General features: G+C 42.8%; 1 protein-coding gene across 1 annotated transcript in view; it reads right to left on the bottom strand.

Moving 5' to 3' along the window:
• GRB2 (growth factor receptor bound protein 2) overlaps nt 1-20,083 on the bottom strand; it is a 62,422-nt gene that overhangs the window by 10,957 nt on the left and 31,382 nt on the right. The window lies entirely within an intron of this gene.

Below are 20,083 nucleotides of genomic sequence, written 5' to 3'. Positions count from 1 at the left end.
CAGATTTTCAGAACTCAAACGAGTGTGCTCTCCAATACTGACTTATATGCATAGGCTAGGCCAAGATACTATCATCTGCAGAGTATTAAAGGGAGAAAAATACGGACTTCCCGGGCGGTCCAGTGGTTAGGACTCCACGTTTCCACTGCAGGGGGCATGGGTTCGATCCCTGGTCAGGGAGCTAAGATCCCACATGCCACATGGTGTGGCCAAAAAAAAGGGGGGTGGTGGACAGAATAGATCTAAGCATAGTATAAAAGCCACCCTTTGAATCCCAGATTTCTAACAAAAGGCAAAGGGTATAGGACATTTAAAAAAGTAACTTAAAAGAGAAAACAGAAATGTGAGCCCAACCCCAAAATGGCGAACACAGGAAAATGCTGATGGACTAGTACAGTGGTAGTAAATCTATACTACAGAGCAAAATTCTAAAAGGAAGTTGGTAAAATTCTTTACCAAATTATTTACTCATGATGCTGAACAATGCTGTACTCTCTGCCAAATTAGAACCTGGACTGCTTGATGTATATGTACTGACATTTCAAAGTGAGATACAACTTTGGAAAGGGCAGATAAGACTGATAGATACCAACAAATAGCTAAGCTGCACTAATGATGCCGACCAGTGAATTCACGTCTGAAAAAAGGCTATGCCCTGAAGAGTTTTACAAAGCTGGTGCCTATTTGTGATGCTGGCTAACCTCGGGCCCTCAGTGTCAGTCACTGAGTTTACATGTGCACAAGATAAGGTAACAAGCTACTGCTAAATCCCATCAGCCTCAGTGATGAAAACTTTTTTCTTTTCATCAATTTTCCCTTAAAATTTTTTTTTATTTATTAAATACTACAATGATATAAATTAATATATGTAAAATACACTTATAATTTTAAAATCTGCATTTCAAAAACTGTACTGTGGCCAGAAAAGTTATTCTGTTGCTAGACAATTATAAAGCACACCCGCACACCAAGGATGAAGGTCTGAGAGGGACAGGGCTCTTAAGGCACTCCCTGCCACAATGACATCAACGTCTGTCCCTAAGCACCAAGGTTAACCCACCAGCATCACAGAAGATTCAACAGCACAAGAGCAAAGGAGCTTTAGGCCAGGATTTTGTTGTCTACCAAAAAGACGGGCTGGAAGAAAAATGTGGTCTAGTAATTATCTTATAAAGCATTATGGCCCATTTGGACATGAAAACAGAATAAGGTAATCACTTGGAAAAGGCCAGTTTTAATTTGTGACCAGTAACCTTGCAGAAAAGGTTCTACATGCCAGGAGTTCTTAGAACCAGCCACATGTTCTTCTTTTTTTTAAAATTTATCTTATTTATTTTTGGCTGCATTGGGTCTTCGTTGCTGCACGCAGGCTTTCTGTAGTTGTGGTGAGCGGGGGCTAACTCTTTGTTGCGGTGTGCAGGCTTCTCATTGCGGAGCACGGGCTCTAGGCGCGCAGGCTTCAGTAGTTGTGGCTCGCAGGCTCTAGAGTGCAGGTTCAGTAGTTGTGGCGCACAGGCTTAGTTGCTCCATGGCATGTAGGATCTTCCCGGACCAGGGCTCGAACCCGTGTCCCCAGCATTGGCAGGCGGGTTCTCAACCACTGCGCCACCAGGGAAGCCCTGCACGTTCTTCTTGTCACCTTCGTTAGGACAGGGGCAAACCTCCCCCTAAAAAGACGCCCCCTGACAATAAAAGAAACTCCAGGGCAACTCCCAGATTTGGCACCATTTTAGAACTATGGTTTTCTGCAGAACAAAATTAATACTTGGTGTTTCTATGCTTTTCTCCCCAAGAAGGTAGGGAAATATGGAACTAATACGTTTAGATGATGATGATAATGACGGTGAAGAAGAAGAAGAAGAAGAAGACTGGCTGGGTGGCTTGTGGGATCTCAGTTCCCCAAACAGGGAATGAACCCCAGCCACGGCAGTGAAAGCCCAGAATCCTAACCACTAGGCCACCAGGGAACTCCCCAATGCTTAGATTATTTTTAATGTAATGTCAGAATACATGGGAGGCTAAAATTTTGGTTCTCTGAAATATTCTAGTATCTAGAATATCACTTTGCCAGAAAGCCAAGGTGTGGCTGTGCATGCCTCTAAATCTCTTTACTCGATAATTTAAGAAAAGATTGGTTCTGTGGGAGACAAAGCACAGGAGAAAGAGTGCTTGCTAAGCCTGGGCCACCTGGGATCAGGTTTTTCTACCCAGCTGGTACATCAGCTTTCACACGCAAGCCCTGAAAGCCCAGGATGGCATAATTTAAGAGTTAAAAATTAAGTTTTATTCAAATGCTTAAAACAGCAAAGGGGGGCTTCCCTGGTGGCGCAGTGGTTGAGAGTCCGCCTGCCGATGCAGGGGACACGGGTCCATGCCCCGGTCCGGGAAGATCCCACATGCCACGGAGCGGCTGGGCCCGTGAGCCACGGCCGCTGAGCCTGCGCGTCCGGAGCCTGTGCTCCGCAACGGGAGAGGCCACAACAGTGAGAGGCCCTCGTACCGCAGGAAAAAAAAACAAAAAAAAACAGCAAAGGGCACAAATTGACATAAGTGAATCTCAAGTAGAGCAGAGAAGGGCACCAGGACCAGATGTGGATGAGTTTGCACCTACAGAGACTGTACTGAATTTGCTATGGCTTTAGATGAAAGTTCACATCCTTCTCAAGTAAGCTGTTAAAGCCCCATCAGAGTTCTGAGAAGGAGGAAACTGCTCCTATCACCACTTCCCCAAAACACAGGCAACTTACCAATCGCTCATTCATTACCTCTTAACAAATAGATGGTTGAGTTCGACCACCAAATTTTCATTCAGTTTTGAAAATTCCAAGGAAGGTTTTTAGCTGTTACCCCACAGCTGCATGTTCTATGCCAACCCCCATATTCCCTCGAGTTATGACTTTGTAGCCATCAAAACACTTTGGTTTAACGGAAGCAGACTGATCAAGAGATGAGATTATGAAAGGAGGAAGAGATAAGTTTCAGTGAAGTTTTTTATTTGTTCTTTTTCTGGTTGCAGAAAGACAAAGTAATGTTACAGCCACAATCAGGAAGAAACCTAAAAGATAAGGAATGATGTGAGGTTTACACGGGAGAATTACAACTATTCCAGTCGATGGAAGGGACACAATAGGTGCTTTTGAGCTGTTGCTAATGTTAAACTTCTTGACCTGCAAGCTGGGTGTTTTCAGTCTGTGAAAATTCACTGAACTGTGCACTTACAATATGTAACTTTTCTACACGTGTATCATACTTCAACTGAAAGAAGTATTTCAGTCAAGAGAACACAGTAATATTATGGTCCAATTTACATGTAAGAAACACACACACCAGGGCCTCATACGCCTCTGGTACAAACTTTTCACACCAAAAATACATAGCTGAGCAGAAAATAACAAAACGAGGCTTCAGAAACCCCCACCATGATAGTTTGCCATCACTAACCTATGAAAAAAATTCCCAGAAATAAAACTTTCTTCACTACGGACAACTCAGACCATTCCACATGTTCTACTTTTCTACATTATATAATTTGGTAACTTTATTCACTGCTGCCACCACCCCACCCCCAATCTGAGACCATTCTAAAGGCAATGCAAATTTCCATCTTTACTAATACCAATTTAAAGGTTTCCAAATAGTTTAAAAAAGAAGAAAGAAAAAAAAGCCAGAGCTCAAAGATTTAGGGCTCAGACCCCTTCGGATGCACCTGATCTGGTAGGATTCAAGAGGCGAATAAACACATGGGTTCAAATTCAAATTTCACCAACAATGAACTATGTGACCTTGGGCAAACGGCCATTTTCTAAGTTTTGGTTTCCCATCTATAAAGTGGTGATAATACCTACCTCTCAGGGTTACTGAGGGGGTTAAATGAGAAAATGAGCAGCATAGCTCACTACAGAGCTACTGTCCAGCTGTTGTAGTGGACACATTTACTTCACAATAGTTACTTTGCCTTACACATTTAGCAGCATTAGATCTAACAAAACATGGCAATCCTGGGGGCTGAGTTTTACCAAATTAGGTATCTTTGATGTAATGCTGCCCAAGGGTACCAAGAGCACACGTACTAACAGAGAACTGGGATTCTTGTTATACTGTGGAAACACAGAGTACAAAACTTCTGTGTTTACTTCAAAAAAAAATTTTAAGTGCTGAGTTCGAGGATTACAGTAGGTAATGCCCTTCCCCGTCCCTTCTCTGAACTCCCATAAGGGAGTTCTTGTCTCCCTTAAATCCTGGGAGACAAGAACTGTACTTAATTTTCTATACAAATTACAGAAAAAAAAAAGTGTCTTTTAGGAAAATGGTAGATAAGAATTTTGTTTATAGACTGCTGTATTTTGAAATATGGGGGTATTTTCTTGCCTGAACATATGCAGTCATCTGTAAATAAACAAAACAAAACAAAAAGAAGAAGGAATCATGATTAAAAAAAAAAAAAAGCTGTGCAGTTCCAGAACAGTAGTCCCATCAAAGCTTTCAACATACATTCTAATTCTAACAGCTTGCACAGGGTTCAACATTTCTTCAGGGAAAAATTATTCAAAGTTTTATAGCGTTTGTGAAGCAATTTATAAGAAAGAGCATTTGTGCATAAAAGATAGGAACAATTACATATTTAAGCTCTTCCACCACATAAAAAACAAAAATACCACTTACAGCTGGTCCCTGCTTTACAGAAATTCTACATAAGCCAGTGAGTTTCCCCAGCTCTTTAAAGATCAATCAATCCCACACAAGCAACACTGAAATACTGCCAGGACTTGAAGACAAATTTAAAGAATTATGGTGACCCTACCACATAATTTCAAGTTCTTAGAAGAGGGAAGGAAAACACACACACACACCACACACACACACACCACACACACACACACACACCACACACACACACACCACACACACAGTAGCTTTTTAAAGACTTTAACCCCTAAGAAAAATTCTACAGGGCCCTGGCTAGGGTAACAGTACTGGGAGAGCCATTTAAAATCCGTTCTCTTCAGTTGCCTGTTACGTATTTTATTAGAATGCTCTTCAACTCCTCAGACTCCCTTAGTATGGATTACTGCCTCGGCCTCAAACTACACTGATTCATTCCTAACACTTTAAATAAGTGCTCTACAATCACCACCTCCATCTGTTAAAGTTTTTGCTCAACATGAAAAACATCTTGGCTACGCTGCTTGCTCTACTGTGCGCCAAAGCATGAAAAACACCCACACTGTAGATGAGTTACTCCAAATTTATGTAATGATATCAAATCAAGGGGGTATTTTTACCTTATGGTGATGAACTCTTTCAACAAAAGTATAATATCTGTGCCATGAAATGTGTTTTTAGTTCCCTTTGAAATGGGTATTTCCAGAAGATTCATTTCTTTGGGGATCAAGAAGCCCTAAATCAATTATTTACATCATTTTCCTTTTAAGAAAGGATTCTATTTACCAAACTAAAGAAATCCATAGGGCATTTGTTGGTCAAGTTTACCTTCTGACCACTAGTGACACATGCTAGGTTTTGCCCTCTAAACAATTTTAAAAGGAAAAGAAAGAAAAAGAGGGAGGAAGGGAGAGGAAAGAAAACCTCCCAACTCCCAAATTTTTGATTGGTAAAAATCACTCATCACTTATATACTGCCATTTGAATACAAACCAGTTACACCCCAGGTACAGTGCCTTTTTCCCGTTGCCTGAGAGGCTCTCTCTACCCTCTCTAAACAGCTGCTATCAATGGGGATCAGTTTGAAAAGGAAACACTGCTGGATCAAGAGGCCAAGCCTACCCCCCACCCTACCCCGCTGCCTCCCAAAGGTCCAGGTTTCATAGTTTAAGGTTGTCCTGATTTGACCTCAATCTATTTAGTGCTCTGAATCAGTTCAAACACCACTGTTTTTCTGCTAAAAAGTCTTAAGTAGCCTTCTATGGATCCAAATTATTCTTAGTTTGGCATTCCACTTTTCAAAATTTGGCCATCACCTACGTTCAGCTCTTCCCGCCCACTACTTCTCTCAACGAACCCTTCAGTTCAGTCAGGCTAGTCAACTCAGCGACCTCTAAACACACTGTACTCCATCTCTCATGCTTCCTCTCTTCCTCATCTATTCACATCTCGTCTACCACTGCTTTGTACTGTGTACTGGAATGCTTTGGTCCTCTCCTAAACTTGACTGCAAGCACCCTAAAGCTGGCTCCATGCCACTTCTCATCGGTATTCTCCATGGTTCTCAGAATAGCATCTAGCATATTTTGAGGAACTGACTGGTATATGGGGGCTTTGTTCTAAGTAATGCATACAGAATCACAGAGCTAGCTGGGTCTAGGGACAATAGAAGAGCACCACACATTATACACTGCCATCAAATTCCTTGGTGAAAATAATAACATCTTAAATAGACCCTGGAAAGAAGACTGACTGTCATGAATTTGTTCCCACCAAGGAGATGCAAAATAAAGGAAGTACTAGAATGAGGCAATCAGTCTTCCTGTACCTTAAGCATCACTGCCAAAAAACTTCTATGGTGAGCACCTCAAAACGGGGTACCCCAAATCTTTTCCACAACACTAACTGCTTCTACTTTCTCCATGATAAAAAAGTGTAAGGGTGGGGTGGGTAGGCAGGGAAGGGAAATTTCAGTATGAAATTGAGAAAATATGCCTTGGGTGGATTAGGGAGGGAAGAGTTGTAGCTCTGTGTCTATACACGTACGTGTCCCGACTCACAGCTCTCAGCATGGGGGCACTTCCTGGAATGTTAAGATGCCTGGTTCAGCCTGACTAGTGACTTACTTTTGCAGTGTTAATTTTACAGCTACAACTCCTCCACCGAAAGCTTTACAAAGGACACCATGAAGACCTTCGCCTTTTTTATTCTTTTGAATGGCAGCCAAGTTGATGTAGAAAGAAAAATGATCTCTCTCTCTCTCTCACACACACACACACACACACAACTGATTATATTAAGAGTTCAGGACCACTCACGCATTTTTTTAAATGGAAGACTTCCTTTATAATGTTCATATATGTAGCAAGATAAACAATTAATACGACTAACCAAATTATTATAATAAAAATAATTGTAAGAAGAATAACCAAAACAGGATATTTTTCTTTCTCTGAGAAATATTTTAGTGTTCAAAAAACGAATTAGAGGGACTTCCCTGGTGGTCCAGTGGTTAAGACTTCGCCTTCCAATGCAGGGGGTGCGGGCTCGATCCCTGGTCGGGGAGCGAAGATCCCACATGCCTCGCAGCCAAAAAATCAAAACAAAACAGAAGCAATATTGTAACAAATTCAATAGACTTTAAAAATGGCCCACATCAAAAAAATCTTAAAAACAACAACAACAACAAAACAACGAATCAGACACTTATCAACCTTTCCAGGTTCAGCTTTTGTTAAGAAAAGCTGCTCATGACATTTTAACAAAACAGGAAGGTTGTTCACACTTATGTAGCTATTACTCCACCCAGATGAATCTGGAGGCAGTGAAACCTAAATGCACAGGCGGTACCCCAAAATAAACTCTTTATACCAAAGGGGTACCAAGAGTTTCCATTCAAAATAACTGTCTTCTGTGTTTTGTGTCTTGTGGAAGACATACTACTTTAGTGTAGTTGACTGCTCAACAGAAGAGTGAAATGCTCTCAAGAGTGTCAGAATTTCAACTGCAGGGATTTGGGACAGTTGGGCGCAGGGGAGGGACAGAGACAAAGATAAATATGAGGGAGTTTCAAGAGAGAAAATTCTGTACATTTGAAAAACTCAGCAATCACGTGACAGCCTGTACCAGGCAAGCACTCTGCAACAAGAGTGCAAAGCCCTGAGCTAGGTGGGCTTAGGATACAATGGCCACCCTTCCCTCCCCAGGGAGCTTAGAGTCTATCTAGTAAACTGCTAGTTGCAACACAGTGTGATGGACGCCAGGAGTGGGGGAATTACAGGTACTGTGGCAAATGTCCATTCAACAGAAAATATCTGCGTTCCAAACACCAAAGGGAAAGACCTAAGTCCAGCTTAGGGGATACAGGAAAACTTCCTGGGGGAAGTGTGAGCTAGGTTTTATTCTTCCTATCCCCCCTGCCCCCCGGTTATATTCTTTGTTTGCATCTTTAGTTCTGCTCAGCTTGTACAGAACTTTGAGTAGAAGGAACATGGCCGACTTCCCAACTTGCTATCAAGCAAACGTAGGGATGGATGGTTTCCTTGGCCACACTTGGCAGCCATTAACTAAAAGATTGGTTAAGTTTCCTTAAGTTGAAAAGTAAAACCTTTACTAATGGTATCAGAACTCCTACCTGGAAATAACCAAAATAATCAGAAACTACGGCTAATTCTTTACTTTAGCAATATACATTTAGCTACTCTCCTTGTTCATTAACGGAAGGCTTTCAATTTTAGGTTAAATTCTACAACCCTCTCCTCAAAAAAAACCCAAATAAAAAACAAACAAAGCCTCCTAAGCCAGGGGAGCAGCAGTTACCTGTGTTCTGATGATAGGCAAACCTGCTCACATTCATCAGCTCCACCCTCTAAGATCTAACTCACTTCCTGTTGCTTCAGCAAATAAAACAAAAAGAGGAGCTCCCAAAAAAGCCCTCCTCCGCCCCAAAATTAATGACAACAGAGGTTATTAAGTTTAACTTAGGCCTTATTGATTCAAGATGTTAACTAAATAGGGTCTACTGATTTAGTCATTCTGTGACCCAAAGTCACCTCACAGAATGTAACAGAAAAAAAGGCATCAGTCACTCAGCTAATCACTGGCAACTGCATAAAGATCTATGGCTCTTAAAAAGGAACGAAACTGGGTCATTTGTAGAGACGTGGATGGACCTAGAGACTGTCATACAGAGTGAAGTAAGTCAGAAAGACAAAAACAAATATCGTATATTAACACATATATGTGGAATCTAGAAAAATGGTACAGATGAACTGGTTTGCAAGGCAGAAATAGAGACACAGACGTAGAGAACAAACGTATGGACACCAAGGGGGGAAAGTGGGTGGGGTGGGGGGGATGACTTGGGAGATTGGGATTGACATGTATACACTAATATGTATAAAACAGATGACTGATAAGAACCTGCTGTATTAAAAAAAAAAAAGATCTATGGCTCTGAAACACTCGAGGCTAGGGTGTCTTTACACCTAGAATGCTATCATTCTGAACTAAAAAAAAAACCCTAGTTCCAAAATTTTCTGAAGCAGCTAATCTAGCTCCATGGCAGGAGAGTCTGTAACCACATGACAGACAGAGGGACCTGGGTGCAGTGGTAATTCCCCACCCCATTCCCAGGGTGGAAGTGAATGCAGGCAATTAAACAGGTTAAGTACAATACTAAACTGAAAATGTGGATTCATGTTAGGTTAAGCACAGGGTTAGGGAGCGGAAAAGAGAGGGACCTACCCTAGTCTGGGAGGGAGGGGGAATGTGGTCAGAGAGTAACACCTGAGGGGACACCCAGAGGATCTCCTATAAGCGGTCTAGGCAGAAGGTTCTAGCGTGCAAATTAGGAAGTTCAAACAGGTATGCTAAGGATGATAAGTAGAAGTCACTGAAGAGTGACATTCAGGTTTGCATTTTTCAAACATTCCAATGTTTGCACTGTGAGAATGAAGTGCAGGGAAGACCAGGCGGGAACACCTACAGCCGCCAGCGCTTGGATTGCAGTGGGAAAGTGTGGTGGAGGGAAGGAGACAGATTCAAGATACTCTTCTGAGGTGGAATCAGAAGAGCTTGGTGGGCATATGTGACTCGGTGGCCTCCCTCTTGGCCACCAATTTTTCTTCTGAAAAGCACTTTAGAAAAACAGCTATATAGAGCTGCTGGCAAATTTCCCTCTTTTAAAGCCCCCGTGAGTAAAAAGTATAACTGTAAAAGGTAGGTGGTATCCCCGTGCCTCTCCAGATCCAGCTGACATTCTCCTCTGCCCTTCTGTGCCCTCCACCTGTATGGACCACAACAGCAGGCTCTTCTACAGGCTTCCCAGCTCCTCAGTGGAGAGGCCGCAGAAGGCAGCTTCCTGTCTGGGGCTTCTGTGGACAGTTTTAGACCCGCAACTTGAAGTCTCAGCCTTCTTGACTCAGTCCTTTCCTCCTCCAGGTTCTGGTAACACCTCCCCCTTCCTTTGCCCCACTGTCTTCTGCAGGCCTCAAGATGGGAACCCGGTTACTAGCTCTGGGCACTGTACCATCCCCGGTGGTTTCTAGAGAAACCCTGCCCACACCTTGTAAATAGTCTCATTAATAAAATCTCCTCAAATTAGCCAGTTTAAATGTGTCATGTGTTTCCTACCAGGACCCTGACTGAAATTCCCCTCAAATCAGTTCTATCCATCCTTTGGAACTCACTGAGGAGATATTTCATTATACAAAGTGACATTTGTTATGAGGCAAACAGATCACAGGAAGTATCCAAATTCTACCAACAACTTGGGAGAAGAAAACTGTAAAACAGCCTTGAGGTCCACCATCTTAAGCAGCCAAATAATTCTGTTTACTATTAAAACAGTTACAGGGAATTGAGAAAGGTGGTGGAAGTATGAAAATCTAGGATCTGTAATCTGGTCACTACTAGGCTGTCCTGATGAGTTACCGTTGCTGTCCTCTTCGAACTGCACTTCAGTTAATGTTCGAGTGTCTACTACACTGAAAGCTTTGTGCTAGGAAGCTGCAACGGGATTTAAAGGCGGGGGGCGGGGGCAGAAAGACACAGTCCCTACCCTCAGAAGTGTTTACAGCTAAGGGAGTTATGTATGTAAATAATGAGGGAACAAGCAAGAAGTGGGATAAGGGAAACTGCTGATTTTGAGTTGAATATGGAATTCACAGCTACATGTTTCCAAGTGAGCTGCTTAATTGATACAGAAAACTCAATTCATGTCTGGAGAAAGGAGAAAAGGGGCAACTTCCAAGAGTCCAGGAATAGAGCAAGAACCTAAAGGCAGAGCAACTCAGAGTATGTAAGAGGGTGTGGTAAACAAGGCCATCTTCCTTTTTATATTTTAAAATGGGGTTCAAAAAAAGAGAGAGTTGCTGTTAAGTCACACTTTACTTGCTGTCCTCCTCCAGGCTACACACTGCCCTTCTGCGACAGGGAGCTGTCACATGTTTAAGTGACAAACAGTAATTACAGACACCGTGGAGGGCTGGATGTGGCTCAGTCAAGCGGAGTCACTTCCTACAGGTAATCACCATGGTGATGCTACTCCACTGCTGGAAAACTACCGTCTAACACGTAAGACGAGTCACCCTCCTCGCTGTCTCCTCCACTGTGCTCAAGTGCCACCAGGAAGGCTGAAGTCTTACAGCCCAGAAATCTTCAAGGACGGGATATCATGTGGTCATGACTGGAATAACTAGATCAAGTGGCCTATTCCAGTCTGCTGTTTCTATCACTCAGAGATCTCACAGACCTCCCCCTTCCTCTTCTTTTTGGATGATCACAGTGGCAAAGATAAAAACAAGTTAATATTCAGTGATGGTGGCTGGATGGTACTGGTGGGAGTATAAAAAAGTGCATGGTTTTACTGAAAGCAATTTGGCCATACGTATCAAAGAGCTGAATTTTCATACCTATTAACCCAGTAAAACCCAGCCATTCTTAGGACTCTATCCTAATAAAATAATCCAAGATGTACTATATTAAGACTCAGGGAGTAGACAAGTATGAGTGTCCATTTTGAGTCAACGTCTGTGCTAGGTCCTGGGGATACCACACTGAGGAAATGATCCTCACTTACAAGGAGCTGACAGTAGGGAAGGGAATGTAATTATAACCTCAGGTACAATAAGTTACGATGAAGAGTTCAGGGTGCTCTGTATGAGAGCACACCTTGGGGAGACCTCATCCAACTATGCAGAGGTGTGTCGAGGAAAGCTCACCTGGGCAGTAACATTTCAACCAGAAACCCTGACTATGAGTAGGTCTTAGCCAGGTTTGGGGGTGGGAATGGAGAACACAAATGAGAGCAAGGAGAAATATTCCAAGCAGAGAGAAGAGCATAAGTAGAGGCTCTTGGGTGAGAAGGGGTTTAGCACAGTGTAGAACTGAAATGACAAATCCAAGGGAGTTTTGTGAAAAGCAGAGCCCTGGAGGCTAGAGAGAAAGGGAACTGGGCCAGACCGTGCAGGGCTCTGACCCTGAAGGGTAGAATAAGGATTCTGGGAAACCATGGACTGAATTTGCTCTTTAATATGACGATTCTGGTTTCTGTGTGATACAAAGATCTGAGAGGGTGAAAGTGGCAGCAGGAAGACCACTTAATTAAGGGGCTGCTGCAGTAAGCCAGGCCAGAGGAGACGGACATTTGGACTAGGGTGGGGGGGATTTTGACTGTTTTGAAAAGACCCTAAAATGAACATTAAAAAACCCATACACATTAAAGACTCTAAATTTACCCCTCTACCCTCTGTTTGCAGGAACAGGGAACAGATATCAAATTTCAAGCCATATCACTGGCTTCTCAAGGTCACATAATTTAACACTAAAGTTTACTCTCCACCATAAATAAAAAGAAAGTGTATAAAAGAGATAATCCCGAGGCTTCCCTGGTGGCGCAGGGGTTAAGAATCCGCCTGCCAATGCGGGGGACATGGTTTCAAGCCCTGGTCCGGGAAGATCCCACATACCACAGAGCAACTAAGCCTGTGTGCCACAACTACTGAGCCTGTGCTCTAGAGCCTGCAAGCCACAACTATGTGCGCCTAGAGCCCGTGCTCCGCAACAAGAGAAGAGAAGCCACAGCAACGAGAAGCCTGCGCACCGCAACAAAGAGTAGCCCCCGCTTGCTACAGCTAGAGAAAGCTGGCGTGCAGCAATGAAGACCCAATGCAGCCAAAAATAAATAAAATTAAAAAATAAATTTATAAAAGAGATAATCCCTCAGTTGTGCTGAGGTGATGTTTTAATTGCTATATAATTAAAAATCTACACAAAACATTACTTTTTCAAACAACCAATTCAAATAACTATAATTTGCAATGTTTAGAATCTATGAAAATACCCAATTTGAACTAGTATACCCTGACATATGCTTACTCAACATATTAAACTTTCTCTACTTCCAAATGTGACCCCAAATATGGACATTTTCATCAGGAAAACAGACATCAGAATTCAGGATGCGACAACTTTTTCTAGGCACCTCTCTAACGGAACTGGAGACAAACATAGCTGTTGTTAACAGACAGGCTAAACTAACTACCCCTCTTTTTACCACTGGAAGGGAGGCCTGTCTAGTAATTAACCAGCTTTCATGGCCTCCTTCAGGCAGCTGCAGGGCTCAGAGGGCAGGTTCGCAGGGAGGCCTGGGGGGAGGGAGGGGGGTGGGGGCAGCCGGAGAACCACCAAGCTGCTCTGTTCCCGGCCTGTACCTGAGCACCTACACACTGTTCCATGTACAAAATCAGCACTTTCGTCCTACAAAACATCACAACCTGCAGAGAACAGAGGGACTAAGAGTAGTGACTAAATAATAGGACGTATTAATGCAAACAATGGGCTTGTCAGACCCTCAATTCCAGACAAGAACAACTTCCTGATTTCACGTAGTATTTAAACTGGGAGACTTGTGTGCCATTCCACAATTCTGGGTCAGCCAACAGAACAACATCCATGCTGCCTGGAAATGCAAGGAGAAACCAGGGATACGAGGTTCGCTCTCTTGCCCACAATAACAACTAGCTTCCCCAAATTACAAAAATCATCAGCCATATTATGATCAACTCAGGTATGACTACTGTTTGCCACTACCGAATAGTATTATTAGGCCTTTATAACCTCCCACCCCGTGAAGTCAAAGGCTATGAATGTCTATGCATAATAGATCTATAATGATTAAGCTATCAAATCTGAACTGACCAGAACCAAAATGCCCTTTTTTTTGGGCGGGGGAGGCTGCTCTGGGTCTTCGTTGCAGCATGCAGGATCTTTAGTTGCAGCATGTGGGATCTAGTTCTCTGACCAGGGATCGAACCTGGGCCCCCTGCACTGGGAGCGTGGAGTCTTACCCACTGGACCACCAGGGAAGTCCCCAAAATGCCCTGCTTTCTACAGGTGAATTCTCATTGTTGAAGTTACAGTTTGCAGCTCTGGGAGATACAATTAAGCTGGTTTTAAAAATTGTACTCCCTTTATTGGATGGCCTTCTGCTTTCCCTAGAGCTCTAATGGCCTTAAAACAATTTTTCTGGCTTTATTATATTTTTAAATTATTACAACTTTTCAAGGATGGTACGTGTAAAAAAATGCCTGGAATACCCATTTAACTCTTCAATCGATCTACCATTCTGGGATTTTCCTCCAATACTTTCCTTGGTTGGATGTGTCCATTCCTAGATTTCATGTCTTCCTCATTCTTGGTTTTTATGGTAGTGCACCATTAATATCAATACTTTCCCAAGAAAGGGTGCTTAGGAAGCAAATGTTTTCAGTCCTGGCATGTCTGAAATTGCCTTCTTTGCTTATACTTGAACGCCAGTTCAATGAGGTGTAGAATTCAACAGAATTCTAGGCCGAACCGCACTTTCCCTCAGCATTTGAAAGACACTGCTTTCTGGTATTTGAAGTTGTTTGTACAAAGTTCACTGGCAATCTGATTATCATTTCTTTATAGAGACTTGTTTCTTTTTTCTAGATCCTCTTAGAACCTTTTCTTTCTTCTTGTCATTTTGAAACTTAACCATAACCTATCTGAGCATGGATCTATTTTTGTACATATAGCTGGGTAGACTTGGTGGTCCCTTCCCATCCAAAAATCCACATCCATCAGCTATGAGAAGTTATCTTCTTTCTTTCTTCTTAAAAAATCTGATAGTGTCTTTCATTTGCACTGTTCTCCTTCTGAAACTTTAAATATTAATTAATTATTAGACCTCATGAAAGACCTCAAGTGGGCTCGCACTGTATCTCCTGAGTCCATTCACTCACTCCTAGAGGACTATCTCATTTTCCTATCTCCTTGAGCTTCAACAGCTCCTCCACCATCCTTCCCAGCAGATGATCTTACTTTCTACTTCACAGAAAAAACAGAAGAGATCTTTAAAAGCTCCCACCACGTGTATACAACCGCTTGTACCTATATCCTTACCCTCTGCCTTCTATTACTTTTGTCCATGCTCCTAACAAAAGAAAATTCTACTTCTGTACTAGATCCCACCTTTTCGCCTGCTCAAGGGCATTTCACTGAAGTATTTTTCCTTTCTTTTTTTTTGCATCATCAATTTTTTTGTCTCTACTGGATCTTTCCTATCAGTAAATAAAAATGCTGTTATTTCTCCCAACTCTGAGATCAGAATGAAAGCAGATTTCTTTTGATTCTACTGCCTTTACATAAAAACTCCTCGGAAAAGCTGTTCACATTCTGTCTCCAATTTCTTTCCTCCTGTTCTCTCCCCCATCCCCAACACTTTTTTATGAAAGCTTTCAAACGTAGAGCAAAGTTAAAAGAATTTTCCAACGAACACATATTTACCCACAATCTAAATTATGCCATTAACAATATGTGTTTTATCACATATCTATCTATGCAACCTTCCATTAATCCATTTTATTTTTTAATGTATCTCAAAGTTGCAGACATCAGTGCTCTTTCTCCTAAATACTTCTGCATACATACTACTAACAATAGTTAAATATTACTTCGCAGTGTTTTCTTTTGCTGTAAAATTTACATAACCACCACCACCCCCCTGGCAAGTTTCCCCATGTCCCCTTCCCTGTCCCAACTCATCCTCACTGAACCCACTCCAAGCATGCTTCTGCTCTCACCACTCCATGGAAACTACTCACAGAGGTCACTAGTGATGGCCTGTTGCTGAATCCAAAGGTCAATTCCCTACCCTTACCTGACGTGGCCTATGAGAAGCACATAATACGGTGATCATTTACTCTCCCTTGAAACACTTTCTTGGCTTCTAGGACACAACACATTCTAGGTTTTCTTCCTATCTAACTGGCTGCTCTTGTTTGGTCTCCTTTGCTAGTGTCTTTTTTTTTTTTTTTTTAATTTATTTTTGCTGTGTTGGGTCTTCGTTGCATGCGGGCTTTCTTTCTCTAGTTGTGGTGAGCGGGGGCTACTCTTCGTTGAGATGCGCGTGCTTCTCACTGCAGTGGCTTCTCTTGTCGCGGAGCACGGGCTGTAGGCGCACGGGCTTCAGTAGTTGTGGCATGCGGGCTTCACTAGTTATGGCACACGGGCTTAGTTGCTCCACAGCATGTGGGATCTTCCCAGACTAGGGATCAAACCCGTGTCCCTTGCATTGGCAGGCGGATTCTTAACCACTGCGCCACCAGGGAAATCCCTCTAATGTCTTTATCTCATTAACTTTTTTTTTTTTTTTTTTTTTTTTTTTTTTTTTTTCGGTATGCAGGCCTCTCACTGTTGTGGCCTCTCCCTTTGCGGAGCACAGGCTCCGGACGCACAGGCTCAGTGGCCATGGCTCACGGGCCTAGCCGCTCCGTGACATGTGGGATGTTCCCAGACCGGGGCACGAACCCGTGTCCCCTGCATCGGCAGGCGGACTCCCAACCACTGCGCCACCAGGGAAGCCCTATCTCATTAACTTTTTGTTTTGTTTTGTTTGTTTGTTTTTTAGATGTTGGGGGTAGGAGTTTATTAATTAATTTATTTATTTTTGCTGTGTTGGGTCTTCATTTCTGTGCGAGGGCTTTCTCTAGTTGTGGCAAGCGGGGGCCACTCTTCATCCCGGTGCGCGGGCCTCTCACTATCGTGGCCTCTCTTGTTGCGGAGCACAGGCTCCAGACGCGCAGGCTCAGTAGTTGTGGCTCACGGGCCTAGTTGCTCCACGGCATATGGGATCCTCCCAGACCAGGGCTCGAACCCGTGTCCCCTGCATTAGCAGGCAGATTCTCAACCACTGCGCCACCAGGGAAGCCCTATCTCATTAACTTTTAAAGGGTCCCAAGGGCTCCAACCCAGAACCTATTTTCTTCTCTATCTATTCTCATTCTCCTTAATTTTCTCATATAGTCTAATGGCTTTTACATACCCTAAATCAAAACCCTTCTCTCCAGGGACTTCCCTGGTGGTCTAGTGGGTAAGGCTCTGCGCTCTCAATGCAAGGGGCCTGGGTTTGAACCCCAGTGGGGGAACTAGATCCCACAAGCATGCTGCAACTAAGAAGCCCACATGCTGCAACGAAGATCCCAAGTGTGGCAACTAAGACTTGGCGCAGCCTAAATAAATAATGAATGAATAAAATAAAAAATTTTTAAAAAGCAAAAAAAACCCTTCTCTCCACTTCTACTGCTACAACTCTAGTCCAAGCTGCCATTATCTCTTGCTTGAATTATTACATAGTGGCTTCCTAACTGGTCTCACTGCTTTCACTTTGTCCCCTTCAGAATGTACTCAATTCTGCAAATCAGAATAACATCATTAAAATGTAAACCAGGACTTCCCTGGTGGTGCAGTGGTTAAGAATCCGCCTGCCAATGCAGGGGACGTGAGTTCAAGCCCTGGTCCGGGAAGATCCCACATGCCACGGAGCAACTAAGCCCGTGCTCCACAACTACTGAGCCTGCACTCTAGAGCCCGCGAGCCACAACTACTGAGCCCACATGCTGCAACTACTGAAGCCCACGCGCCTAAAGCCCATGCTCTACAACAAGAGAAGCCACCACAATGAGAAGCCCGCACACTGCATCAAAGAGTAGCCCCCTCTCTCCACAACTAGAGGAAGCCCGTGAGCAGCAACGAAGACCCAACACAGCCAAAAATAATAAATAAAAATTTTAAAAATAATAAACAAACAAATAAAATGTCAACCAGGGGCTTCCCTGGTGGTGCAGTGGTTGAGAATCTGCCTGCCAATGCAGGGGACACGGGTTCGATCCCTGGTCCGGGAAGATCCCACATGCCGTAGAGCAACTAGGCCTGTGTGCCACAACTACTGAGCTTGTGTTCTAGAGCCCGAGGGCCACAACTACTGAGCCCGCATGCCACAACTACTGAGCCTGCGTGCTGCAACCACTGAAGCCCACACGCCTAGAGCCTGTGCTCCGCAACAAGAGAAGCCACTGCAATGAGAAGGCCGCGCACCGCAACCAAGAGTAGCCCCCACTCGCCACAACTAGAGAAAGTCCATGCACAGCAATGAAGACCCAACACAGCCAAAAATATATAAAGTAAATAAATTTATTTTAAAAAAAGAAAAAAATATAAACCAGATCTGTCACAGCCAGGAGTCATCTAAGCAAACACGACAACTAAGTGCAATGCGGTATCCTAGTTGGGATCCTGAAACAGAAAAAGGACATTAGGGAAAAGCTAAGGAAATGTGGATAAAGTATGGACTTTAGTTAATAATAATGTATCAGTATCGGTTCACTAATTGTAAGAAAAAAAAATACACCGTACTAACATAAGACACTAAAAATAGGGGAAATTTGGTGTGGGGTATACTTGAACACTTTGTACAACTTTTCTGTAAATCTAAAACTGTTCTGAAAAGTAAAGCTTATGTAAAAAAAAAAAAAAAAAAAAAAGCTGGACTGTCGGTCTGCTTAAAATGCTTCAATGGTTTCCCATTCCTCTAACATCTGGTGCTCCTTGGTTGTGTATTCATATTTAAAAGTGAGGCAACACGAAAGCTGCCTAGGAACTCTCCTGGAAGTGGGTGAGGCTTGACAACAGAGACTCTGCTTTAGAGTGAGTGAACAGAGCTCTAGATCCAGGTATCTTTAGGAAGAGTAGCCGAACACCATTTCCAATGCCACAAGCTTTTTTGAGACAATGCGGAAGTGTTCATTGTCTATTATTCTCAATGACAGCTCTACCTTTGTTGACAACAAATTCTCCGATCATATTGTGACCTTTGTTTACTGTTCTTTGTATTGTGTAACATACTGAACACTCACCAACACTGGAAGGGAGTGGGGAATGACTATGTCTGTAGAGAGAAGCTACAATGCAACTTGAATTGGGACTAAAACAACCATCACCACCACCAACAGCAGCAAACCACCCACAATGTAGAAGATACTTAGTAAAATGAATTAGGTCTTTAAAACTCTAATCAAATGTTAAATATAAGCATTTTTAAAAAACAATTTAGATAAAATGCAATTTGGAATCAATTCATCTTAACAGGCCTAATAGCTACATTTTTAGTTTAAATATTTACTTACCAACAAGAGCTATTTTTCTTACTCTATACTTATCTGTGTGGACAGTGATTCTAATAACTAACTTAAGTGAAAGGACAGAGATGATGAATTCCAGAGAGCTCACCTTTGACTAATAATGGCAAAACTCATCAATCGTTTGCTCCAAGTCCACAGCATTTCCTGACTGGTGTGAGGTAGCACAGCACTGAACACAAAGCTTTCAATTACCTGGCCCTCACCTAACTCTCCAGTCTTCCTGCTATTTCCTTCCTTGAACTCCAAATTCCAACAATACTAAATACTACTGCAAGCTGCTTCCCAACTGCCAAGATGTTTTATGATTTTCAGACTTTGTATATGTGTTTCCTCTGGCTAAGATGGCAAGCTCAAGATTTAAGGATCACTTCCTCTCTGCAATCACGGATCTTTGTATTATTATCACAGTTCTATCATCATACTAGTCTCAATACACTGTAATTACTTGTCTTTTCTACTAGATTGAGCTGAGGGCAGGTGCCTCAATCTATTAACCTTGGTATCCTCAAGGGCATGTCTTGCAAGAAAAACCTTTGTTGGCAAAACAGTATGTCACAAAAATATTCTACATCTTTCTCTCTTCTCTTTTTTTAAAGTGTTTTTTTAAAATAAATTTATTTATTTATCTATTATTGGCTACGTTGGGTCTTCGTTGCTGTGTCCAGGCTTTCTCTAGTTGTGTTGAGCGGGGGCTACTCTTCGTTGCGGTGCGCAGGCTTCTCATTGCGGTGGCTTCTCTTGTTGCGGAGCACGGGCTCTAGGCATGCAGGCTTCAGTAGTCGTGGTGCACGGGCTTAGTTGCTCCTCGGCATGTGGGATCTTCCCGGACCAGGGATTGAACCTGTGTCCCCTGAACTGGCAGGTAGATTCTTAACCATTGCACCACCAGGGAAGAAATGATAAACTATCTCCCAAAT

This window comes from Hyperoodon ampullatus, assembly GCF_949752795.1.
Source record: "Hyperoodon ampullatus genome assembly, chromosome: 19".
NCBI classification, from domain to species: Eukaryota; Metazoa; Chordata; class Mammalia; order Artiodactyla; family Ziphiidae; genus Hyperoodon; species Hyperoodon ampullatus.
This window is presented reverse-complemented; position numbering and strand designations above follow the sequence as displayed.